Source organism: Haliotis rubra, unplaced genomic scaffold, assembly GCF_003918875.1.
Source record: "Haliotis rubra isolate DU_JTF1 unplaced genomic scaffold, ASM391887v1 Scf156, whole genome shotgun sequence".
In the NCBI taxonomy this organism is placed as follows: domain Eukaryota; kingdom Metazoa; phylum Mollusca; class Gastropoda; order Lepetellida; family Haliotidae; genus Haliotis; species Haliotis rubra.
This window is the reverse complement of record NW_025765514.1, coordinates 685555-713346: the sequence shown is the minus strand read 5'-3', so window position 1 is coordinate 713346 and position 27792 is coordinate 685555. Positions and strand designations below refer to the sequence as shown.

Below are 27792 nucleotides of genomic sequence, written 5' to 3'. Positions count from 1 at the left end.
TTCCATCAACCCCCTCACCCCATCATGTCAGACCCCCTCCATCATCCCCCTCACCCCATCTGCGACCCCTTCCATCAACCCCTCACCCCATCTGCGACCCCCTTTCATCAACCCCCTCATCTCATCATGCCAGACCCCTCCATCAACCCCCTCACCCCATCTGCGACCCCAGATATGTACATAGCTTGCAATTCCACCAGCCACAACCTGCTTGACGTGAGCCTTGAAGTAACCTAGCTGTTTGTATACTCTCACAGAGACCTTGAGAAATAATCGTCGACCTCTCGAGGGATGACTTGCGAAGCTTTTTGATGAATTTCCACTCAAGCGTACTCCAACAGCTAGCTGCGGGCTTCTCCGTTCACAGCTGGCCGGGCGTGTTTCACATTCCATTAAATAGACCTTACTCGTTACTTAATTGCTCCATTACTGAGCTGATATCACGCCTCGGCTGAACCAGGTACTGTCAAAATAATCTTACTTTCATTTGTACAATTTAGTTTATAGCCAGACAGGGTGAGCGAGACATTGCTTGCCCGTTGTTCCCAACCCAGATGTGTGACGGCGACTTATAAATAACCAAGTCTGGACTAGAGTGAGTGAGTTCAGTTTTACGCCGCTTTTAGCAATATTCCAGCAATATCACGGCGGGGGACACCAGAAATGGGCTTTAAATATTCTACCCATGTGGGGAATCGAACCCAGGTCTTCGGTGTGACGAGCCAACACTTTAACCACTGGGCCACCCAACCGCCTCTGAATTAGAGCAACGATCATGATGGCTGATTGTATGAACAAACGCCCACTATGTCATCCAAGATGACCGTCAACCACGTGACAGGTCAATCAGTTTCAGTCCAAGGATGACCAGAAGCTAATAGGCCTCTGAATCCTAAAAACTAGAATTGTCTGCTTGCTATTTTTCAAACTTATGATGTGAGAAGACTGTAGATATTTTGTTTGGACAAAATCCACTTCCAGGCTGAAGGGAAATTTTCTTTCCTTGACTGGTTTGTTTCGGTACGCCGTTATAGTGGGGAACCGGTGAAATACCTACAACGGCAGCATCGGTCGCTGGGAATCTTTTCCAAATCGTGTTTGGGGGTAACCTAGTGGTTAAAACGTTTGCTCGTCACGTCGAAGATCCGGTTTTGATTCCCCATATGGATACAATGTGTGAAGCCCATTTCTGGTGTCCCACGTTGTGATATTACTGGAATATTGCTGAATGCGGCGTAAAACCATACTCACTCATTTCTCTAGGTAAGATGAAACTGCATTTCGTGAAATTTAACACACAGGTGTCTAATGACTAAACACGAATTCACGTGTCTCTGCACCGCAGCAGATCCGTGAAGGTCCGGGTTAGAATTGGCGTTGACTTCAACAACCCATGCTTATAGAAAGAGGCAACTAACGGGATCGGGTGGTCAGGCTCTCTGACTTGGTTGACACATGTCATCGTATCCCAGTTGCGTAGATCGATGCTCATGCTGTTGATCACTGGATTGTCTGGGCCAGACTCGATTATTTACAGACCGCCGCCGTATAGCTGGAACATTGCTGAGTGTGGCGTAAAACTAAACTCACTCACTCACTCACTCACTCCACTGCAGCAGCACGATGTGTATTTAGGTCAGTAGTTCCACAATATTTCTTTTGGCCATACCACGTTCCAGGAGGCAGTCAAGCGAATATGTTCAACGGCCGGAACTGATGCAGAGAAAACAACCAGCGACGGCATGTGTATATCAACCTAGCAAACAGGTATACACAGTTTACACCTCTAAGTGCACACACGTTGGAAGGGTGGATTTGAATTAATAAACGGGTTTTAATCGAGGACTAGTCATAGATGAAACACACAGGTAGAGCCAAGGAATATAATTACCTTCATCGGAGATTAATTATCATTTCCGGTATGATCAGATCTGCACTAAACGTGCTCGTAACAGATTTTAATTGGAATATTATTAACAAAACCCGCTCGTAGTTCATGGGCGGATCCAGAGGTGGGTAGCACGGGTGCGCACCGCCCCTTTTCTGATGAAAGTTTATTAAATGACCAATGAACATTGCAACCCCAACCCCCTTTTCTCAAAAAGCTGTATCCGCCCCTGTAGTACATATAAGGCAGTACGGAACAATATGAATAATGAATTTGTCATGACCACAGTTTTTCAGATATATCAAATTGCATTGAATTTATTGCCACAAAAACATATCCCGAGGCCAAAGCTGTTTTGAATTACCTCCCGACGTATTAAAAAATCCATAAATTCATCTTCATATGTTCAACAGGAGTATTCACATTTTATGTCTTGAGTTAAACTGACAAACTGCGTCACGGTGCGTTATCATAAGTCACAGGTAGGTTGTGTGGATTTATGATTACATTGAAGGCTTGGCCTCATTCGTTACATTAGCGTTTGTTTACGTAAAGCTCAGCTTAAATATGACACATATGTTTCGTTGATTGATTCCAGCCACATATATCTTACCAATGACGTCATTTTATTGGTTTCGCCAGCTGTTCGTGACGTAACACGAGGGCGAACCACTAAAAATGTAAACTCCATTACATCAACTTTTACTCTCATAAAACTGAATACATACATATGACGCATGAAATCTCGGATGTTAACGCGGGTTTTAAGTAGAAGACTCTCTTAAAACTTCAACATCTAACACACCCAGAACAGTTATAACAGAGCACCTGCAGATCACGCGGCGAGTTCCATATCCCCGTCGCCGTGTCATTATGTTTCTCAAGGGAAGAGATAGTCTTGCCTACATGTGAATGTTGATATTTTTGTCAATATTACTTGTGTTACGGGAAGTAAAATTCTGAAAGAACATTGTAAACAGACTTCCTGCTACAACTTCCTCGTGCAGTGCAGTAGAGATACAAATTGGTCATAAAATGACATAAAATAGCTAATGTGAGATAGTTCAAACAATTATGGCGACATCTCACTATTGTTGCTGTTGCTGTGCCTGGAGTTTAATTAAAGGCCATTATGAATAAATTCTGAAGACGTAAAACTGACAAAACTAACTGTTTTCAAATTAAGGAGAAATTATAAACCGTTACATGGTTAAATCGGAGAAATCACGCAAATCTGTTGCTACCGGAAGTAGAACCGGAAGCTTCCGTTACGGCCCGTGGGCGCCACGTGTGGTATTTAGGAGGAAAACCCCATGGCGCTCCAGGAAGCAGTATGATAGACACGGTGCTCTGCTACAGGACGTGGATTTCCAGGTACCAGGGAAATACAAAGAAGGAAAACAGACTACTGGCCGTCAATCTCATTACCGTATTTAACCAAGATTAAATAAATGAATAAATGAGTGATGAACGAACGAATGTAAGTTGACGTTATTCATGTTAAGAGTAATTAGGCATCCAGATTTATGCCTCTGGACGTGGATTTCCAGGTAGGAGGTAAGTACATGTATACGAAGGAAAGATCATCAATCTCAGTACCGTATTTAACCGTAAATAAATGAATGCGCACACACACGCACACACGCACACACGCACACACACCACATACAATAATTGCAAGTCGGCATTATTATCGATAATCTTATTTCTCCATTACATAACCGCTATCTCAATTCCCGTTGAGTAATTATAATCAGTAATTAATTAGGCCCGCGTGTTAAACTTCACGAATCCACGAATCTCCCATGCGTTTAGAGAGAGAGAGAGGAGTGAGTATGCTTTATACCGCTTTTAGAGAGTATTCCATCAGTTCACGACGGGGGACATCAGGAATGAGTTCACACACTGTACTCACGCGGGGAATCAAACCTGGGTCTTCGGCGGGACGAGGGGACGCTTTAACCACTAGGCTACCCCGTCACTGTTTCACGAGGGGAGATTCGGGGGTTCTATTACATGTGTACGGGAGTGGCAGAAACACAATGAACGTGTTTGATGCCGACCACGTTGTCTGTCCATTTAGAGACGAGCGGACTATCTAACTATCAGGCTAACCAGCAACCCCTGTTTTAAAACAAGTAAACCATGAGGTCGTGAATGAATATTGTTTTTCGATCCTTATAATAATATCCTAGCAAACCAACGACTGCACGTGTGTCTCCATCATATTACAAATGTGTAAAAACCACAATGTATTTACAATTTTCAAATATATTTTTCAAATCCATCATCTAATGCATTCGGTTATTAAAATGAGTTATAAATATATCTGTAGAAGGGAGTCTGTTAGGACTGTTTATTTACTCTGAGATTAATTCTGTCTTTGAGTCTTTGCTTGCCTCATTTCATGTTTTAGCCTCAGGTACTGAAATATATCCATTTTCTTCAGAGACCTTTGAAAGACATAGCCCGTATATATTTCAAGCACATCTATATTTGTACTTGTAACCAGAATAACCTTGAAAGAAAGAACCACGGGGTGATAAACAAACACTGGAAGTAACCTCAAACATCACAAGTGGAGGAAATGGAACAGTTTGTTCCCCGTGCATCTTCAGAGGATATTACTTTTTGGCGTGTGTAAAACGTCTCTAATGTCAGTTAACCTCAACTCAGCTGCAACCAGTTAGGTCTGACTTTGACATGATCTATTGTTTCGTAATCCGTCTATTTCTATAATGATTTATCAGTGCAAGTTGAGAATGTCACTTTCACTTTTTTATTGGACGTTATCGTCTTTGCCAAACAGTCACGAAGGCGTAAGAACGTGCAAAACCTGATGACGGACCAACAGGCAAAAGGGAAATATGCACCAATGTCTGATCGAGGTTATAAACGAAAGACCAAAGATGGTGATGTGGTTTTATATAGGTCTGTATGTTTTGGACCAACGTTTCCAACGTTGTTTCGTGGAATGTTTTCAGCCGAGTGACGGTTTGATAAAGTTTGTGATTGTTCGGTAAGATCCAATTTTCAAGTGTAAAGGTTTTTTTTAGCCCGACAGTTAATGAAATCAATGTGTCACTCGTGTAAATAGAACTGCTTAAGCTGATTTGAGGCTTCCACCGGGACGTCATGACGTCTGCCTGAGATTAGTGCGATAAGGTTACATAGATCATATAGCTTACACTGACATTGTCTTGTCCAGTCACGTGACATTTACTCTTGAGTCTGAGACACGCAGGAATTGTTGTTTAAATTTACGTCGAGATAACCAGTCAATTTGAAGAGCCGAATATCTTCAATGTTTTCAAAAGCGGTAGAACGACTGTCACAAGTGAGGACCGCCTCCGTGGTGTAGTGGTTAGAGCGCCGACCCGGAGAGCGGAAGGTCGAGGGTTCGATCCCCGACCGCGTCATACCAAAAGACGTTAAAATATGGTACTTGTTGGTCCCTGCCTGGCGCTCGGCATTAATGGGTACAACAAGGACTGGTCGGCTCGGAGTCAGTATAATGTGTCTGAGTGGGGTATTCATGCTTCACTGCGGCATGGTATCTCAGTGGGCTAGCACTATAAAACCAGCTTCAGTCTGGGCTAGTACAAGCAGCCGCACATACACATACACACGCATGCACGTCGTCATATGAGCGAAATATTCTCAAGCACGACGTTAAAACCCAATTTCACCTCACCTATAAGTGTTACGTGTGATTGTAAAATGAGTGGGTTAGTAAGTAGGTTGGTTAGGTGGTGAGCTATTGAGAAAGTGAGTGAGTGAGTTTAGTTTTGCGCCGCCTTCAGCAATATTCCAGCAATATTACGGCGGGGAACACCAGAAATGGGCTACACACATTGTACTCATGTGGGGAATCGAACCCGAGTCTTCGGCGCGACGAACGAACGCCTTAACCGCTGGGCTACCCCACCGCCCCTATTGAGAAAGTGATTCGTGAGTGAGTCATTGGGTGATAGAGCTTTCCCCCATGACGATCATTTGACTGTGAAAACATTGAACATTGTGAATAGACAAGAAAGTGGGATTTGTGCATTGTAAGCTGGTCATGTGTTGTGAAAATAGTATTAAATACTCACTTGTCTGATGCCTATGATACAGGCTTAATTAAACACTGGCGTTAATCTGTAAAAAAACACTCACGAGCTTAGGGAAATAATTTTGTACCCTGACTGAATTAATTTCACGACCTTGGCAACTTTCTTCATTATTCAGGAAGGGGAGATAATCCGCAATTCCCAGTTACTAGTTGTGATATAAGACATGGCCTTTTTCTGACATATCGAAGAGAGGATTGGTTCTGGAGCACCGTTGAAGACATGAGCTCATGTGATCCAGTTTTACCGTAACAATGCTGCTTAAAACGGATTGTGAGGCCACGAACAATGAGTGACGTCATCGATAATCATTTACGACAATCCGTTTATATGACTGACGTAACATTGACCTATTTGGAAACCGTTCCACGTGAGGCAATGGTTACAATGTCCAATAAGAATTACTGAAGCTAATTGCAACGGTATCTTTGTCCCTCTGGAGAACTTACGCCAAACCTTACCGCTCTCTATACGTTACAATCATTATCCATGAAAGATTCCTATTTGAGATATCACAAGTTGCTGTGTTTTTCAAATATTTGGGTTTTACAAATCAAGTTCCACGTCTAGTTCGCACATCAAACCATTTACGCTTCTGTTTTGACCTTAAGTGTGAAGTGGGGTGGTGAGGTAGCCCCGTGGTTGGAGTGTTCGCTCGTCACGCCGAAGTACCAGTTTCGAGTCTCCACATGGATGCATGTTGGAATCTCATCAACCTTTGCGTCCCACATCGCTAAAATGACATAGGACGTTGCCAAACCACACTCACTATTGTATTTCCTCTATTTAACTGAGCTCGGGGCCCGGTTTTTGTCATTATTATGTTTATGGTTCCTTCAGACCCCTATTTGGTTCAAATGTTCCCTAAATGCTTCAGTGTAGCGGGGACAATGTGTTGTATATGCACATATTTCATTCCTTTGTATGTAACTACCGGCGTTTCATCCAGTCCAGGCGCGTGCTATCGTTTCAACGAGGAAATACGGTGTGTCCTTGAGCCGTATGTTTACTATTAGAATAAAAGAGAGGCGAAGCCCCAATGTTTCGCAAGGCACGACAAACACATCTACTACTACAAAACATCAAAGGAAGAATTAAATACAACAGTTTGTTAAGAATTACATGCAGTAGCATTCAAACATGAGCCTTTCTCTAAGTCTAAAAGCGGTTTATGTAACACTCTTACAGCAAATAGTCGATATCAGAGCCTCGAGACCACTTCCTCAATTCTGTTTACATGATAGATCGAATGTCGTACGAGTGGTAATTTTAACACCAAAATACATGGCTTGATTAAGATCCCAAACTTAATGTTTTGCAGGTCTCAGTTCCAAGTGGCACGCGTAATACGGAATTCTTTTCATTGAACTTGTTATGGCTACTGTTAAGTCCGTACTAAATGCCTCTCAGGTAATGGACAAACGTGAAAATATTTCGGATAACGCTGTATTCATTGCAAATAGAACTTTTGCTGCTGTTATATCCAGGCCCATAAGTAACATATCACATGCAGCATGGTCTTGAACACAAAACGCCCCGACCTCCCGTGAAATGAGGGTCATGACGTAGGTCCATTCAGCTGGAAGGGAGAACAAATGACCCAGTCATCTAAGTCGGCTTCAATTTGCCGTTCAGAGTTGCGTCCCTTCGGCACACCTGGAACCTAAGATATGGGTTCGAATCTCGGTTCGCACCGATTATGTTTCTAGATTTGTCAGCACCATACCCGGGCTTATTGTGTTTCAAACTGGTTTCGTAAGTGGTGTACGCCGAGGACATGCATTACTTCGGATTTCTTCCTATATAAGTTGTCATGCCGTGATTGTAACTGGAATACTGTTCACACTTGGGTTAACCAACTCTGTCAGCTGGGCTAACTGGATTGGAAATACCACATGAATTTATACAGAATGTTCATATATAAATAAAACAAAACTTCATTCAATGAAATATTTTAACAACATAAAAATTATAATATCTTTATGTAACAACCTTGACCACTTGTCAAACTCTGACTGACCAAGAATTTGTTATAAACAACGCACACCCTGGAGAATATACTGAATCCATCCCATCATGTTTGTCTCTGAGAGTGAGCATTGTTTTACACGCGACATATATTCCAGCAATGACATACAAGAAATGGGCTCCATGCATCCAACCCGTGTTACGACGCGACGAGCGAACCCGTTGAACACTGAACATGCTTAACGCCAGTTTTAGTTTTAGTTTGTCTCCCTGAACCAAGAACATAATCAAGATTAAGTCCAGATTGTCTCAGCTCGCTTTGTTAGTTTAGTTAGATTTACCCGCGAAGATCAGGGTTAGAATTGGCTTTCAGCAACCCATGCTTGTCGTAAGAGGCGACTAACGGGATCGGGTGGTCAGGATCGCTGACTTGGTTGATACATGTCATCGTATCCCAATTGCGTAGATCGATGCTCATGCTGTTGATCACTAGATTTGATTATATACAGAGTGCCGCCATGTAACCGGAATATTACTGAGCGGCGTTATACTACAAACCAACCAACCATTGGGATTTGACTTAATTTGGTGCTTTAAGGTGAAGATATTTGTGCGGCTAAATGTTAGTCGAAGTACAACCAGACCGCCATTATAGAATAGCTCTCATGATGCACGAAGCACTAACTCACTTCCTCTACATCTTCTAAAGATTCTCGTCCACTATAAAAAGTATATATATCCTTTTAGAATAACTGACAATGCTTAACCTATCAATTATGAATGCAACTCATTGTGCGCCGTTAAAGTGTCATGTAAGCCCCAGGGTCTTCTCATGGAGGCATGTATACTGACAGTCTGCTGGTTGGCTTCTACAGCTCTTGACAGCTCACTGCAGCGGTTTTTGTTTAGCTTGAAATGAAGATGTTAATAACCGACAGAGACTAGATCACAACATACGTGTTACAAATATGTTGACTCTAACCTAGACATTAAACTATTTGATAATGATGAAATATGAATGTACTTCAACGAAGTGAGCTTGTATCTGTAGACTCTGCACACCGCCCCTAACATGATGCACGTGTAGCAATGACGTCATTATAGAGTGGCAGAATGGATTGCTGGGATACATGTAAACATGGCGGCCGCCGTGATACTATCTGTGAAGAAACATGTTGAACGTGTAGCTCTGTTGTCGTGACGTCATGTTAACTCGTGCTGACAAAGTTTTGTCGATAACCTGATGACACGAGACGCGGTTGACCAGGAAATTGCTCTATTATTGAATTAAATGTTTCACGCCATCTTTGTTCTGTAATGGGCTAACTAATTAAAGTGAGCGACGCCGCTTACAGCAATATTCCAACAATATCGCTGCGGGGGTTGCAATGATTGGTTTCATTTGAATGTTCATTATTATTTGTAGTTTGCCCGTTCCATTGTTGTTATTTTTTGGTTTTGAGTAGAACATCTGTTACATGACATCTTGGTGAACTCGAGATACATATTTCTTCCTACACCATATTTGTGTACGTGGAAGTAAATGTTGTTCAGCTCCAGAATCAGTGAAATTGCTGGCTATATTGACGCGCTAAATAAACCTGCCCACTCTGAAAAATTAATTAATTTAAAATACCCTTTAAAATCTGTCCATTCTATCCTGTAGGGGTTGGATGGCAAACGAGCCTTTTCTTCTACATTTGTCAACAGTTACAAACGTTATTAAAACGTTGTAAGGATGACAGAAGTCTATGATAACTATCAAATACATTTATGACTCACCATTTCGCGTTTGATTAATTTTTAGTCTCCACGAAACATAAGCTTATATTTTCTTTAGTCTGACAGTTAATATTCATCTGACATTAAATACGCGAACATTTTTAAGTTTAAAGCAAACTAGTCATACAGACAAAATATATCGATTTGTAAGAACAGCGTTGCTCTTCAATCAGACACCGAGTGTGTTAACAGCACCGCAATATCCCGACTTAAGTTTAAGTTTCCCTCGATGGCCCCAACCCAAGTGGGCCTCGTGTACAGCACCACATCGACATCTAGATGGCAGAGCCCCAACCCACGGGTCGTCCGCCGGCTTATCGCCATCATCAGGCTCCCAATATCCTGCTCGACAGGATGCCATGGCTGAGGATTAAGGTCCACGAATTCGAACGTTTTAAGATTTAAGACGAATACCATGCAGGGCCATGGGATGTGGGGAGCAAGGCAAGAGACAGCTAGCATATTGTGAAGGAACATAGAGAAGTTAGCACCTACACTGCAAGGAGAAACATAAGCTTCGGCCCAACTCCCGGAGAGGAGATTGACTTCCTCTGCACTAACATGGATGAGGACAATCCATCAATCATCCAGTTTCTGCAGACGGGATTCGCTTCATTTTCAAATGCTAAGACGTTAAATCGGACAAAAAAATTCTAAATGTTCATTTGCAGTGTTGAAATGGCAATACATTCTTCATCATCAAAAGGTCAAGAACACTAGGAGTGTTAAGTGATATATGTAATGTTCAACTGATTTTGAACATCCACTTATGAAAGCAAAATATGTCAAATTATTTTTACCTCATACAAGAGAGCCAAAGATATATAAAAGTCTAATACTAATATCTTTTGCATATAAGATCCAACAGCCGAGTGACGTTAGTAATTCCAGCTTCTTAAGACGATACTAAACTACGTGTGTTTCGAAAGTTGATGAATCTAGATTTGAATAAGAATCATCGGATTCTGGCATGACTAGGGGAGACAACCCGTGACCCGTCATACATCTGGACCACTCGTGCGTCATGTGCAGAGACTTACAGATGATAGTGTCGGGTGGAATCAACCAGGTAATCAGTCAGACCCTGACAGGAGAGTCTCTGATGGAATCTCTGTACACGCTGGCAACAGGTTTAGCCAGTTCAGGTCCGGTACCAGCAATGATATCAGTGTCTGTAGCCACATGACAGCTGTAAACAACACCAGGGTCAAATCTGTCTACATATATAGCACACACAACATACAGTAAAACGATATGAAGTCCGTGTAGTTGGGTGTATCAGTCACCAAGATTCTACACTCCATTCTCTGAAAGTGAGACCCAGCCATTGTATTTCTGTAATGGACCAATTCATCATACCCCATCTGACACCCAGAGGAGGCAGGAAGTAGCTTGGCCGCCAAGCGTGTAAGTGAACATGATAATGACGGACACAATGATCCTGCTGATAGATAGTCCAGGAATACAGTGACCCGACACTGACCAGGGTCAACCTGTTACAGCGCGGCTTGGTTTTCCTGACAAACGGACTTCTAGTACATATGATGTGTCGTAATGGTATCGTAGGCAACTTTACAGGACCGAGGATATTTTTGGTTGGTTTTGCTCCCAGCACCTATTACGTGGTTGTTTGTTGTAGCAATTAGCAATATTCCAGAGCCCCGTTCCTCAAAACGATCGTAGCGCTACGACAATCATAAGTCTATGTTAAAATATGGGGTTTACGATCATCTTAGCGCTACGATCGCTTTGTGAAACGGGGCCCAGCTTTATGATGCCAGTCTGTGTATATTTTGGTCTGGTCCAGACAATTCAATTTCTCATCAAATGTTGAAGGCGGTGGATTGTGCTGAATAATGGTTAACACAGATACGTGTGTGAGTCCTGGGTCCCGATCCACGAAGCGTTCGTAACGTTACGACCTGTCGTAACTCTATAGTTTACCATAGGCTTACGTATGTCGTAGCGCTACGAACGCTTTGTGGATCGGGACCTTTTTTTAGTAATGACTGAGTCATCATCAATTAGCGGTACATTTGTACTGGAATCCCCCAGTTTGGGGCGACTAATACATCAGTGGCAGAAAAATGTCTGCAGGTAAAAAGTTCATATGTACAATAATATCTGAAACAGATTTGAACTATTCTCACAGCTGACCTTATTAGGTTACTGCAACTTTCATGGCGTGGGTGATCCTGTTTAATGCAGATGTAACACCAATGTATTTTTGTCTCGATCGTTACTGATAAACTGTCAGTCAACAGGAAGTCCACTTCCATGTTTAGCCATCATCAAACATGGATGAAACAAGAAACGGTTATCCGATAATGATGTATTTGATACGAGTGTCCTAGCTGTGTTTAAACATTGAGCTGGTAGAGTTTCGGCGACAGTTTTCAGCCTTGTAACAATATGATAGCAAGTAGGCGATCATCTCTTCTCAAACCCACCCGCACACGCACACACACGCGCACACACGCACACACTCCCTCGCCCCAACGTGTGGCTCTGTCATCCCAAGGACATATCCCGTTGCTCTGTCTTTCAGCCATTGGTATGGTTTCTGTATTCAGTTCGTTGCCTGGGTTAAAAGCTAGAATATTACTGACTGCGGCTCGTCACTATATGGCTGAATTATTGCCAAGGTGACGTTAAATTCTATCTCACTCACTCACTCACTGACTGCGGCATTGAACAACATTCATTCACTCACGCACTCAAGCATGCTACAGACCATAGTTAAGTAAGGCTAGTTCATCATGGTATCAGGCAGTAAATGTTCTACCCCAAACGATGGAACCAACAAACGTAAACGTCATTATAACGTCATTATAAAGATAATGACCGTGTAATTATCTCGTTATCCCCGTCACTTTAAGTACAAGTAATCCATTACAGAACAAAGATTGCGTGAAACATGTAATTCAATAATAGAGCAATTTCCTGGTCAACCGCATCACGTGTCATTAAGTTATCGTCAAAACCTTGTCAGGACGAGTTAAGATGACGTCACGACAACAGAGCTACACGTTCAATATGTGTCTTCACAGATAGTATCACGGCGGCCGCCATGTTTACATGTTTACATGTATCCAAGCAATCCATTCTCCCACTCTGTAATGACGTCACTGTTACACGTGCACCATGTTAAGGGCGGTGTGCAGAGTCTACAGATAGAAGCTCACTTCGTTTCAAGCACATTTATATTTTATCATTATCCGAGAGTTTTATATAATTTCCAGCTTGGAGTCAACATTGTAGTTGCATTAAAAATGCTGCGCAGGATCTTTAGAATATATTTGTAAAACGTATATTATTGTCTCGTCTTGTGCTCACGAACTTCCTGGTTCTCCGTGTATTATTAATATGTTCTTTTCAAGCTTAACGGTACGCTGTTCGAGCTGTACAGGCGGAACAGTGTGTGAAGACTGTACATCTCACAACATGCGCTGAGCAGGAGTTGAATTAATAGTTTTAACAAGCTTTAACCATTAAAAAGGAACTAAAACTCGTCCTATCATAGAGAAGAACGTTGGTTGTAAGAGGAGTTACTTGGGGTTTTCGCCATGGAGGAAACTATTTATCTTATGGCGGCCAGCTAAATCCTGAAATTCGGCTGGCATATTTTAATCCAATCAGATCAGCTGAATGAGTGATGATTGAGTTGTGTTTAACATATATATGTTATATTTGGGATTACACTTTAAACCCGATTAAACCCGAAGTTAAACCATCTTGGTGAAACCCCTGAGCTCGGCTTGGTGATGACAGACCTAGAAACCTAATCCGAGATTCGAACCCGCATTATAGGTTTCAGACATCTCTTAACGACGTGGTTCTCCACAACGAATTAAAGATCATAAGATGTCTGAACTGCCGGTGGTCCCTCCAGCTGACTGAACTTATTACCTGGTCATAACATCCATTTTGGCCATGGCATCCTTATTGGGTTGTCCTGTGCTCAAGAAAATGTGAAGTATTAATAGTGTATGGACATGTAGTCCAGATAGTTCAGTGTAAAGTATTCAATATCATAATTGCCACTGAGATCTGCAACAAACGTAAAGTATGAGATTTGTTTGAGGCCACGTATGAACTGATGGTATAACGACATTCGATCTATCACATACATCGTGGTTGTTCATAATGAGCTACCGTTGTATCAGATATCGACTATTAGCTGTAAGAGTGTTACATCAACCCGCTTTGAGTCTCGGCTCATGTTGCTGTGCTACTCATGTAATTCTTAAGAAATTGTTGTATTAAATTATTCCTTTGATGTTGTGCAGTAGATGTTTTCACCATCAACCGCCTTGCCTTACACTGCAGCTATGCCTCTCTTGTGTTCTGGGAGTAAACACACAGCTTCAATAGATACCGTATTTCCTGAATGAAACGCTGGGCCAAGATAAAACGCCTGCGTACGAGGTATCTAAATTCAATGAGATCTGGGTCTCGATGAAACGTCGGGTAGACAAATAAATAAAATATTGCGGTTTCATACCGCACACAGCATTGTTTCGACTTCAGTATGCGTACACAAAATAGTTCAGAGAAATTTTCAACTACAGAATCTGAGCGAATTCATCGTGGGAAATTATAATAACCATAATGCCTCCGTAAAACGTGGGTTTTTCTTTTGTTTTGAGGGTTATTTTCGTCTTGTTTGTTGTTTAACGCCGTACTCAGCAATATTCCAGCTATATGGCGGCGGTCTGTAAATAAGCGAGTCTGGACCAAGCAATCCAGTGATCAACAACATGGGCATCGATCTGCGAAATTAGGATACGATGTTAGTCGCCTCCTACGACCAATTTTAACCCGGATCTTCATGTTTTGTTAAACGTGGTGATAAAGCATGTAAGGAGTTTATACCCTTAATCATTAATCGAGAAAATACGGTATTGAGTGAGGTTTCACAACATACCACGTGGGTCACACAGGCAGGGCTTATACCCAGCTGGATATCCGGATCTTGGGCGCTACGAGCGAACACGGTGACCACTGGGCTATCTCAATGCTTCCTTTGGGTTAAAACTTGCAAATCTGGAACTGAACCCATCATATGCAAATGCAGATGTCATTGATTAAGATAGGCGCCACCGTCATGGCGAAGATCTGTTGTCTGGAAATTGTGAATATACATTTAAAAAACAAATAATTAAATGCATCTGAATTTGTTAAATACAATACACATCTTTCATGGATACTGAATACATTATATGTCAAGTGGTACAATCTGACTAATAATACCAACAGAGTCCAATATATTGTTGCAATAGTTTCAGTAATTCTCATTCAACATTACCACCTCTGTTTCATGTGAATTAATTTGTGTCCAATTATTCAGATATTACTCATGTTCGCACATACGTCCATAACCCTGTTACGTCACAAATTGATGACGTCACCCATTGTTCATGGTCTCACAGTAATGTTTCATGTAACTCTGTTCTATAACAGATCGATTGTGCTCGTCTCTCGCGGCGCATCTACCTCCGTTATCAAAGAAAAAAGTCTATCAAACGACCTACTCGTAACTCGGAATTGCTGTTTGCCTGCTTCTCTTGAAATAATGTTGAGAGTCCGTCGCCATGGCTCGGAAATTAATTCAGTCTGGGTAGATAATTATCTCTCCAAAATCGTGAGTAGATCTTTACGGGCTAGCGCCAGTGTCTAAACCTGTGTTATACATATGTATGTATAAATAATCTGGTTATTTGATAATGTATTAACTGAAGAACATCGTACAAACAACAAACAAATCATAGCGGGTTTATGTATTTTTATAAAACAATGTTCAAAGATTCAACACAGCCAAACAATTTCATTGTGGGAGACTCACTCTCTGGCTTACTCACTCACTCACTCACTCACTCACTCATTCACTCATTCACTCACACTCACTCACTCACTCACTCACTCACCAGTGTTGTTTTGCGTGCACTGAAATCACGTTGAAGAGGAGTGTAAAACCCAGTGAGTATCCAATGTGATATATTACACCGAGATTTGGAGGAGACTTAACCACAAGTACATACCTTCAATCTTCACTGTGAGTTCATGTTACATTTTAAAACTGATAGATAATACTAATCAGCATGCTTACTCCTGCTGTTTTCCATTTATTTCACGACATAGAAGGTATCTAGCTCATTAAAATAAACAGATGTCGATTTCACCTGATAAATTAGACTGTTTTCACGAAAGACTCAGCCACAAGAGAAAATGCCAAGTCACCGGATAAGATACTGTCGAAGTAAGTTATGTGCTGTCTGTTGCCCTTATCGTACTGATCTCTGGCGGAAGGCATCGCGTCACTATGGAACAGTGAAAAAGGTTCAAGAAGAAAAAATCGATTTCAGGAGCTGCAGGGCAAAAAGAAATATACATTTCTAGGATTTCAACGCAAACTTAATATGTTATGAAAACCTTACCAGGCTGGAAACACTTGCCGAAGAGCAGCAAACTTCATGTCCAAAACGTGACCCCATTATCTAAAACAGCACCATCGAATAAGAGTTCCTTATGTTTCAGGCCCCAGTAAACATCAGTGAATGCTTCTTTGGCCAAGGTTATATTCAGATTCGCGCGTTTCCTAAATCAGATTCACGATGAAAATGTATAATAAAATAAAAATGAAAGTCAACAACATAATCACACTCGTGGATTGCTTCAGAAGGATGACACTTGGCGTTCGCGAAACAACAGAGTATGTCCGCGAAACAACAAACCATGTCCACGAAACAACAGAACATGTCCACAACAAACCATGTCCACGAAACCACAGAACATGTCCGCGAAACAACAAACCATGTCCACGAAACCACAGAACATGTCCGCGAAACAACAAACCATGTCCACGAAACCACAGAACATGTCCGCGAAAAAGCAGAGCATGTCCGCAAAACAAAATAACATGCCCACGAAACAACAGAGCATGTCCAGGTAATAGCATAACGTCAACGTAACAACACAACATGTCCACGAAACAACAGAGGATGTATGCAAAACAACAGAGCATGACCACGAAACAACAGAACGTGTCCACGTAACTACATAACGTCATCGAAACAACACATGTCCACGAAACAACATAGCATGTCCACGAAACAACAGAACATGTCTGCGAGACAACAAAGGATGTCCACGAAACAACATAGCATGTCCACGAAACAACAGAACATGTCTGCGAAACAACAAAGGATGTCCGCGAAACAACAGAGCATGTCCACGAAACAACAGAGCATGTCCACGAAACAACAGAGCATGTCCACGAAACAACAGAACATGTCTGCGAAACAACAGAGGATGTCCGCGAAACAACATAACATGCCCACGAAACAACAGAGCATGTCCAGGTAATAGCATATAACGTCAACGTAACAACACAACATGTCCACGAAACAACAGAGGATGTATGCAAAACAACAGAGCATGACCACGAAACAACAGAACGTGTCCACGTAACAACATAACGTCATCGAAACAACACATGTCCACGAAACAACAGAGGATGTATGCGAAACAACATAGCATGTCCACGAAACAACAGAACATGTCTGCGAGACAACAAAGGATGTCCGCGAAACAACAGAGCATGTCCACGAAACAACAGAGCATGTCCACGTAACAACATAACACGCAATCTAAAAATCACTGACAAAATAAATCTCAGAGTTAATAGTACGTCACAGACTATTGTCTCTCTATATATTATGTTAAGAACACATTTAACTTAACAAATGTTAAGATGCTGGACCTTATGTCTCCCGAGACAACAGAGCATGTCCGCGGGACGACAGAACATGTCCACGAAACAACAGAACACGTCCACGAAATAAGAACATCTCATGTATGCGAAACAACAGAGCATGTTCACGAAACAACAGAGCATGTCCGCAAAACAACAGATCATGTATTGAAACAACAGCATGTATTGAAACAACAGAGCATGTGTGCGAGACAACAGAACATGTTCATGTAATAACAGGGCATTTCACGTAGAGCAAGACCGCGGAACAACAGAGCATATCCTGTCTTACTGGTAGCAACCGAGTTAGGGTCAAGGTCACCTTAACGTCGACCCTAGAAACACACCCAGTCCGTCAAGAAATAGTATCCTCTGAAGATGCACGAGGAACAAACTGTTCCATTACCTCCACTTGTGATGTTTGCAGTTTCTTCCAGTGTTTCATTTATCACCCCGTGGTTCTTTCTTTTAAGGTTATTCTGGTCACAAGTACAAATACAGATGTGCTTGAAATATATACGGGCTATGTCTTTCAAAGGCCTCTAAAGGAACAGGATATATTTCAGTAACGTGGAAAAAAAGACGAAAAAACGCAATCTAAAAATCACTGACAAAATAAATATTAGAGTTAATAGTACGTCACAGACTATTGTCTCTCTATATATTATGTTAAGAACACATTTAACTTAACAAATGTTAAGATGCTGGACTTTATGAGGTTTTTTTATTTTAAATAAATTGCAGGGTAACAGAAAGTATACACCAATGTTAATTATTCGTGAAAATATAACAAGAAATGCCTTGTCGATGGCGTTGTCGTTGATACGGGCATTAGTGTGTACTGTTTCGGCGACTCTTTTCATTCTAGTAGCGTCTTGAGAACGTTTGTAATTGAAAGCACTAGCGTTTGTAACATGACTGAGAAAGTGTGATCCCAAATATAACATAACGTTTGTAACTGTTTGGTCAAATCAGTTGTCAAGACTTTCCTTAACATGGACATTTTTAAAATTTCTTAAAATATTCTTCAATCTACAGAACAGATGGCGTACCATCCTAGCCGACTTCCATTTTTGTACTAGAATTTGTACTTTACTGAGAAAGTGTAATCCCAAATATAACATATGTTGCATTTGACCTCTTTCTAAATGGCATTGTGTAATCATCCTAGCCACTATCATATATTCTGTAACTGCACGCTAATATTGATGACAAAGTATTCTGCACGCCTGCTGGATTCATATTCAACACAATGTTGACCACCCGATCCCGTTAGTCGCCTCTTACGATTGGTTACTGAAGGTTCTTTCTAACCCAGACCTTCACGGGTACCTTAGCGCTAAGACTACCTTAAGTCTATGTTAAGGTATGGGAGTTACGGTCACCTTAGAGCTAAGATCGCTTTTTACAACGGCACCCTGGGTCCGGTTTCACAAAGCCTTCTTAGCGCTAAGACAGCTGGAAGTGTGATAGTTACGATTTCCTTGGCAGCTACGATCGCTCCGATGTTGAGACGTCGGCGGCGGCTCTGATGATTACGACACGAGACGTCGCTCATGGCATCAACCATCACTTTGTGTTGTCAAGACACGTCGTATAGGTTCGATATGTGGACTGTGTCTTTAAACAAGAAGGGCAGGATCTAAAACATAATGTAAGTTTCCAAACCCAGTCGCACTTCGATGTATTCGAAAGGATATTGTATGAAAGTGAGTGAGTTTAGTTTTACGCCGCTTTTTGCAATATTCCAGCAATATCACGGCGGGGACACCACAAATGGGCTTCACACATTGTACCCATGTGGAGAATCGAACCCGGGTCTTCGGCGTGACGAGCGAACGCTTTCACCACTAGGCTACCCACGTCGATGTATAAAGTGGTAGGCATGAGCGTCGGATGCTATGGGGGATATCGACAGTAAGTCTAAACTGTCCCCACACATTCCTGTCAGAGAGCGCTTATGTGTGGGTTAGAGCGTTCCCCCCACATACATGCACACACGTAATCTTCGGGGATTTTAATTTTTTTTTTAAAAAGTCTGAAACACTGGATAATGGGGCATGCTATTGTAATGAGATCACTAAAAACCGTCGTGTTTTGAAAACTTGACAAACATAACTGGATACTCAAATTACAGAAAAACACCTGACGATATACATTTCCGTAACATACAATGAAAAACCACCAAATACGTCAGAAAGGTCAACATAGTAAAGCTTCCTTTTACATATATTCCGACAAGTCCATAACACGCGAAGAAGTCAGTGTATCAACAAATGACCTTGTCTTTCACCTAACTGCGTGTCTGTTATCACGCGATGTTGTCCAGCCCACTTGAGTACTGTATTTGGCATTTGGAGATGAAATAACAAGAACAACAAAAACACAATGTTAAGTATTATTGCCACAGTTACAACTTGAAAACAACGTGACTGAGTCATATTCGATCATAAAATGAAATGCCACACGCATTGGAAAAGTCTGATTGGACAAGGACACGAGACATAAATGGCGATTTGATGATAAGATATATGTGATGAAACAAACACACAAGTTCAAAACCTCGGATGAGACAATCACTCAAGCTGTAGACCTCAGGTGAGACAATCACTCAAGCTGTAGACCTCAGGTGAGACAATCACTCAAGCAAGCTGTAGACAACCTCAGGTGAGACAATCACTCAAGTTGTAGACCTCAGATGGAGACAATCACTCTCAAGCTGTAGACCTCAGGATGAGACAATCACTCCAAGCTGTAGACCTCAAGTGAGACAATCACTCAAACTGTAGACCGCAGGTGGAGACAATCACTCAAGCTGCTGTAGACCTCGGATGGAGACAATCACACAAGCTGTTGATCTCAGGTGAGACAATCACTCAAGCTGTAGACCTCAGGATGAGACAATCAATCAAGCTGTAGACCTCGGATGAGACAATCACACACAAGCTGTAGATCTCAGGTGAGACAATCACACAAGCTGTACACCCTCAGGTGAGACAATCACACAAGCTGTAGACCTCGGATGGGACAATCACTGAGCTGTAGACCTCAGGTGAGACAATCACTCAAGCTGTAGACCTCAGATGAGACAATCACTCAAGCTGTAGACCTCAGGTGAGACAATCAATCAAGCTGTAGACCTCAGGTGAGACAATCACACAAGCTGTAGACCTCGGATGAGACAATCACTCAAGTTGTAGTCCTCAGGTGAGACAATCACTCAAGATGTAGGCCTTGGATGAGACAATCACACAAGCTGTAGACCTCAGGTGAGACAATCATTCAAGCTGTAGACCTCGGATGAGACAATCACTCAAGCTGTAGACCTCAGGTGAGACAATCACACAAGCTGTAGACCTCAGGTGAGACAATCACTCAAGCTGTAGACCTCGGATGAGATAATCACTCAAGCTGTAGACCTCAGGTGAGACAATCATTCAAGCTGTAGACCTCAGATGAGAGAATCACTCAAGCTGTAGGCCTCAGGTGAGACAATCACTCAAGCTGTAGACCTCAGGTGAGACAATCACACAAACTGTAGACCTCGGATGAGACAATCACTCAAGCTGTAGACCTCAGGTGAGACAATCACTCAAGCTGTAGACCTCGGATGAGACAATGAGACAAGCTGTAGACCTCGGATGAGACAATCACTCAAGCTGTAGACCTCAGGTGAGACAATCACACAAACTGTAGGCGTCAGGTGAGACAAGCACACAAGCACATGAGATAATCACAAACTGCTGTAGACCACACAAGCTGGATGAGATAATCACTCCTCAAGCTGTGTAGAGATGAGACAATCACTCAAGCTCAGGTGAGACAATCATTCAAGCTGTGTAGACCTCAGGTGAGACAATCACTCAGATGATGAGACAATCATCAAGCTGTAGACCTCGGATGAGACAATAACTCAAGCTGTAGACTTCAGGTGAGCCAATCAGGTGAGACAATCACACAATCAAGCTGTGAGACCTCGGAGGTGAGACAATCACTCACAATGAGACTGTAGACCTCGGATGAGACAATCACTCAAGCTGTAGACCTCAAGCTGCTGTAGACCTCAGGTGAGACAATCACTCAAGCAAATGAGATAATCACTCAAGCTGTAGGCCTCAGGTGAGACAATGCACACCAAGCTGTAGCTGTAGACCTCTGGATGAGACAATCACTCATGAGCTGCTAGACCTCAGGTGAGACAATCACTCAAGCTGTAGACTGTGAGGCGTCCTCGGAGGTGCTGTAGACCTCAGGTCAGCAATCACTCAAACTGTAGGCTTCAGGTGAGACAAGCACACAAGCTGTAGACCTCGGATGAGATAATCACACAAACTGTAGGCCTCAGATGAGACAATCACACAAGCTGTAGATCTCAGGTGAGACATTCACAGAAGCTGTAGACCCCATGTGAGACAATCACACAAGCTGTAGATCTCAGGTGAGACAATCACACAAACTAGGCGTCAGTCGAGACAATCCACACAAGCTGTAGACCTCACGTGAGGCAGTCACACAAACTGTAGGCCTCAGGCGAGACAATCACGCAAGCTGTAAAAATCAGATGAGACAATCCCACAAGCTGTAGATCTCAGATGAGACAAGCTGTAGGCCTCAGGCGAGACAATAACGCGAGCTCCAAATCTAATATGAGATAATCACACAATCTCCAGATCCATACTGAGCCAGTGACACAAGCCCTAGGCATTAGATAAGACAATGAAACAGGTTCTAAATTTAAGATGGCAAAATGATAATGTAGACATCAGGTGAGACAATTACACAAGCTGTAGATCTCAAGTGAGACAGTTACACAAGTTGTAGATCTCAGGCGAGCCAATCACACACGCTGTAGACCCCAGGTGAGACAATCCATCAAGCTGTAGACCCCAGGTGAGACAATCACTCAAGCTGTAGACCCAGGTGAGACAGTCACACAAGTTGTAGATCTCAGATGAGACAATCACACAAACTGTAGACCTCAGGTGAGACAATCACACACACTGTAGACCCCAGGTGAGAAAAATCAGTCAAGCTGTAGACCTCAGGTGAGACAATCACACAAGTTGTAGACCCCAGGTCAGACAATCACACAAGCTGAAGACCTCAGGAGAGACAGCCACACAAGCTGGAGACAGTGACACAAGCCCTAGGCCCTAGGTGAGACGATGAAACTTCTTTCTACTTAAAATGAAACAAAGAAGGAGGTTCTGAACCTAAGATGGCACAATGATAATGTCACAAGACGTTAGTGTAGGCAAATGACACTCCCTATGAACCCGACAGTTTCCCAGATGCTATATTCGACTAATATCATCTCAGGTCGTATTTGCAGTTTTTCATATGGATGCATCTGTTTTCCAGTTAAATTATTGAAAAGAGAAACCAAAACCAGATTTGAGTGAGCTCCGTTCGTTCCTGTACTCGATCTGTTCTCATAGAAACCTGAACATAGCATGCCAGGTGTAACCATCTGCTCTGTGTTGTCTATTTTCATCATTGAAATTGCGCCCCCTCGTGGAAGGTCTAGACATGGCACTTCCGGTTGTAGTTACTAGCAGGAAACTTGAACAATATCAGGTCGTCCATGACTACTAGCTTCCGTCATGTGTCGTTCGTCAGTGTAATTGATGCGGGTTTGGTCATTAGGAGGAGGGATTGCAAGATTCGTGTTCTCCTGATCATCGCGATGCGTGATTGTTGTAGGTCTTATCCTTGGGGTGCATGATTCTTGTAGGTCTTATCCTTGGGGTGTGTGATTGTTGTAGGTCTTAACCTTGGGGTGCGTGATTCTTGTAGGTCTTATCCTTGGGATGTGTGATTCTTGTAGGTCTTATCCTTGGGATGCGTGATTGTTGTAGGTCTTAACCTTAGGGTGCGTGATTCTTGTAGGTCTTATCCTTGGGGTGCGTGATTGTTGTAGGTCTTATCCTTGGGGTGCGTGATTCTTGTGGTTCTTATCCTTGGGATGCGTGATTCTTGTGGTTCTTATCCTTGGGATGCGTGATTGTTGTAGGTCTTATCCTTGGGGTGAGTGATTCTTGTAGGTCTTATCCTTGGGGTGCGTGATTGTTGTAGGTCTTATCCTTGGGATGCGTGATTGTTGTGGTTCTTATCCTTGGGGTGCGTGATTGTTGTATTATTTGGGGTGCGTGATTGTTGTCTTATCCTTGGGGTGTGTGATTCTTGTAGGACTTATCCTTGGGATGCATGATTCTTGTAGGTCTTATCCTTGGGGTGTGTGATTGTTGTAGGTCTTAACCTTGGGGTGTGTGATTGTTGTAGGTCTTAACCTTGGGGTGCGTGATTCTTGTAGGTCTTAACCTTGGGGTGCGTGATTGTTGTAGGTCTTATCCTTGGGGTGCGTGATTCTTGTGGGTCTTATCCTTGGGGTGCGTGATTCTTGTTGGTCTTATCCTTGGGGTGCGTGATTGTTGTTGGTCTTATCCTTTCGGGTGCGTGATTCTTGTGGGTCTTATCCTTGGGGTGCGTGATTGTTGTAGGTCTTCACTTTGGGGTTGTGATTGATGTAAGTGCTTCCCTGTCGTATATACCACTATTGTATGGTTCAGTATTGAAAATGTACCACATAAAGTAGAATATATTACAGGGTATGCTTATCATGTACTATGAACCACTAATGTATCTTTGATCCATAGAGATCATCAGCAGTGTATATTTGATCAAAGAAAACAGGTTGTCCAGGAGGTATATCCAAGTCTATCAACACAACTGGTTTTGCCTTGTGACGCCATAAGGAACTTAGGGTCGACACTCAAATCGGACACTACTTCCAGTAGACAAACACATAGGACACTACCTACAGTAGACAGACACATAGGACACTACATACAGTAGACAGACACATAGGACACTACACTACAGTAGACAGACACATAGGACACTACCCTACAGTAGACAGACACATAGGACACTACCACACAGTAGACAGACACATAGGACACTACCTACAGTAGACAGACACATAGGACACTACCTACAGTAGACAGACACATAGGACACTACCTACAGTAGACAGACACATAGGACACTACCTACAGTAGACAGACACATAGGACACTACCTACAGTAGACAGACACATAGGACACTACCTACAGTAGACAGACACATAGGACACTACCTACAGTAGACAGACACATAGGACACTACCTACAGTAGACAGACACATAGGACACTACCTACAGTAGACAGACACATAGGACACTACCAGTACAGTAGACAGACACACATAGGACACTACCTACAGTAGACTACACTACCTAGTAGACAGACACACCTACAGTAGACATGGGGAGAATACACAGTAGACAAAGACATAGGACACCTACAGTAGACTTCAGACACAGACACTACCTACAGTAGAGGAGACACATATGACAATGCCTACAGTAGACAGACACATAGGACCTACAGTTGACAGACACATAGAACACGGCCTCTAGTAGAGCTACATGCTAAAAAGCTACACGCGTTTTTTATCTTTCCAACAGGTAACCCTTCGTGACTTTTCTCGTATGCCAATTTTGATTTTGATACAATATGATATTCCATGTGGCGTTATTAACGTCTGGCTGTCGTTGTGACAAGATTGGCATTGTTTCCCCTCTAGCCCCGTCTCCCGAAACACATCGTCACTTAGCGACGACAGCAACGATGGAACACCAAGACGAGAGGAACGCATGGACGGTAAGAAGCTAATTGACTCTCAAACTGCCGAAACAGGATCAAAGTCGACCTGAGCCTGCTGTTGTGTTCGTTAACCCTACAAGGAGAGTACAGCGACATCACGAAACGGCTGTCAACGTGACCCTCTTCTTCCCACGACGACATCCAACGCTGTTCCCACACAACTCCGGTAACTGTGTTATTACTCCAGGGCCCCGTTTCACAAAGCTATTGTAGCGCTACGCCTGTCGTAAGTCTATACTAGAGTATAGGAGGTGTGATTGCTACGAGAAACGTTACGAGATCTTAGACTTACGACAGTCACGATAGCGCTAAGGTGATCGTAACTCCCATATTTTAACATAGACTTACGGCTGTCGTAGCGCTCCTAAGGTAGCGCTCCGATCGCTTTGAGGAACGGGGCCCTGGATGGTAGCGCTCGAACTGGCAGTGTTCCGTTTGTTTACGATACAGCCAAATGTTTCAGGGCACACATTCACCACCTACGGAGTTTGAATTCCTTTTAAAACTGAAAAGGAGCCCCAGTGAGAAGGGAGATTCAGAGGAAATCTAGGCTTGCTTCATTTAGGGCTTAGCTTTGCAGAGAAGCCGCGGTTACATCTTACGGTCATGAACGTTGTTGATAGTGATTCATTTGAACGTAGGTCACCGTAGTGCCACTACGGTGAACTGGATTCAAGTAGGGTGAAGTAGGTTGGAGGTAGTAGTAAACCGTTGTTTTATCGCAGTGCCATGTTACCATCGTGTACTACGGTCAACACAACGATGCAATAGGGTCAAGTACGGTCTACTAGGGAGAACTATGGACAACCACTCCGGTAACAGTAGGGTTTTGGCATTCAAGCTAACTGTAGAGATATTGTGAACATGTTGAAAGGTTTTGGTCTAACCACGGCCAAATCATGGGTTTGCTGAAGTTCAAAGTACGGTCATAACTACGGCGATCTACGTTGAACTACGCTTAAATACGTCCAACTACGTTTAAATACGTCTAACTACGTTTAACTAAGGTCAAATATGGTCTACTACGGTCTACGACGTTGATCCCCTACTACGGTCAACTACGTTCATCCCCTACTACGGTCTACTACGTTCATCCCCTACTACGGTCAACTACGTTCATCCACTACTACGGTCAACTACCTTCATCCCCTACTACGGTCTACTACGTTCATCCCCTACTACGGTCTACGACGTGCTTGTCCGTAACATGTGACCGCTCCTAAAGGGTTAGGCAGATGGGAAAATGACGCAATTCGGGGACTGTGAGACGGACTGAATAGGCTTGCCACTCTCCTACCCAGAGTTCCATGCGGCAAGCCAGCATAGTACCTCTGCCACAGGCCAGAAAAATGTGGCGATTCGTCACATCTTGCAATGTCCATTCAATATAATGTACAGATTTCTTTTACTCTTTTATTTTTGACGAGTCTACACATCTAACTAAACATCTTTAATAGAATGGTTTAGTTTCACTGAGAAAATATCCAAAAACATGTAACACTATTTCGATTTGCTAAGCGATCCTTTGTTTACATAGGTTGTACGGCTCCACGTGCTGTCATCGAAGCTGATGGAGAGCAAACGATGCAGCCAGTTTGATATCTAAATATGTACTGTCATAGACCTTACTGTGGCAGTTATGGAAGAATATATATGTAACAATGTAAAACATTATGAAGAGAGCACCGAAAAGCTTTCGTGAGTCCAGTCTCTTCTTATTATGAATATGCGCGTTTGATTACAAACAAGAGAAAAGTCCGGTCACGTGATATGCAAATTAGCCTGTGGCAGTGATATGTTAAGTCATCGCTGTGCCGGAGTGTGTAGGCTTGCAAGTTCAAATGGGAAACAGAGAGATCAAAATTTAGCGATGTCTATGTCCGATCGCGTGCATTCAATTCAATTCTTTTATTACAGAAGTGTAGGCCATCGGCCCATAACTACATAGGTTACATTTACATGGCAAAACATGGTGTGTACGTCGAGCATGTGCGGCGCCATATTGTTTTTAATTGTTGTTGATTTCTAATTCAGATAGACAACTCGCTCAAAAACATTGGACTCAAACCATACCCTTTTACTCAGATTGAATGTGTTGGTTTCTGATTGATCTGCCATGGGTTCCTAAATCGATTCAGCTTAGTTAAATGTTCAGTTGACCTAGCTCTGAAATATAAACACTGTGTATGTATTTCATAATTCACTCTGTTACTGAAATATAAAAATCAATTATTTTATTGATCACAACTTTCTTATTGATTCTCACAGCTCTACGGGCTCAGCTCTTCTAATATACAAAGATAACAAGATAACAGGGAAACCAATAGGATTACCGAGACAAGGTGAGCTGGTCAGGGAAGGCTTTGTGATTGAGCTGGGATGGAAAAGAGCTTACTGGGACAATATGCCAGTATAACAATAGGATCGGCAATGATGACGGTACAGCACAGCTGATCATACGAGAATATCTCCAGAAATCCATCTGAAAAAATGAGGAGACACCGGATTCATAAAAAGTATTATGTTAAACATGTCTATTTCAAATTGATTTGCTTGTCAGTAGTTAAAGATTAGGAGCCTG

At 42.5% G+C, this 27792-nt stretch overlaps 1 long non-coding RNA gene across 1 annotated transcript; it reads left to right on the top strand.

The window, feature by feature from the left end:
- The first annotated feature begins 1674 nt into the window (after positions 1-1674).
- LOC124270905 lies at positions 1675-25972 on the top strand. Its single transcript, XR_006896902.1, has 3 exons — positions 1675-1685; positions 14644-14651; positions 25899-25972. It is a non-coding gene; the product is annotated as an uncharacterized LOC124270905 (long non-coding RNA).
- The last annotated feature ends 1820 nt before the right edge of the window (positions 25973-27792 follow it).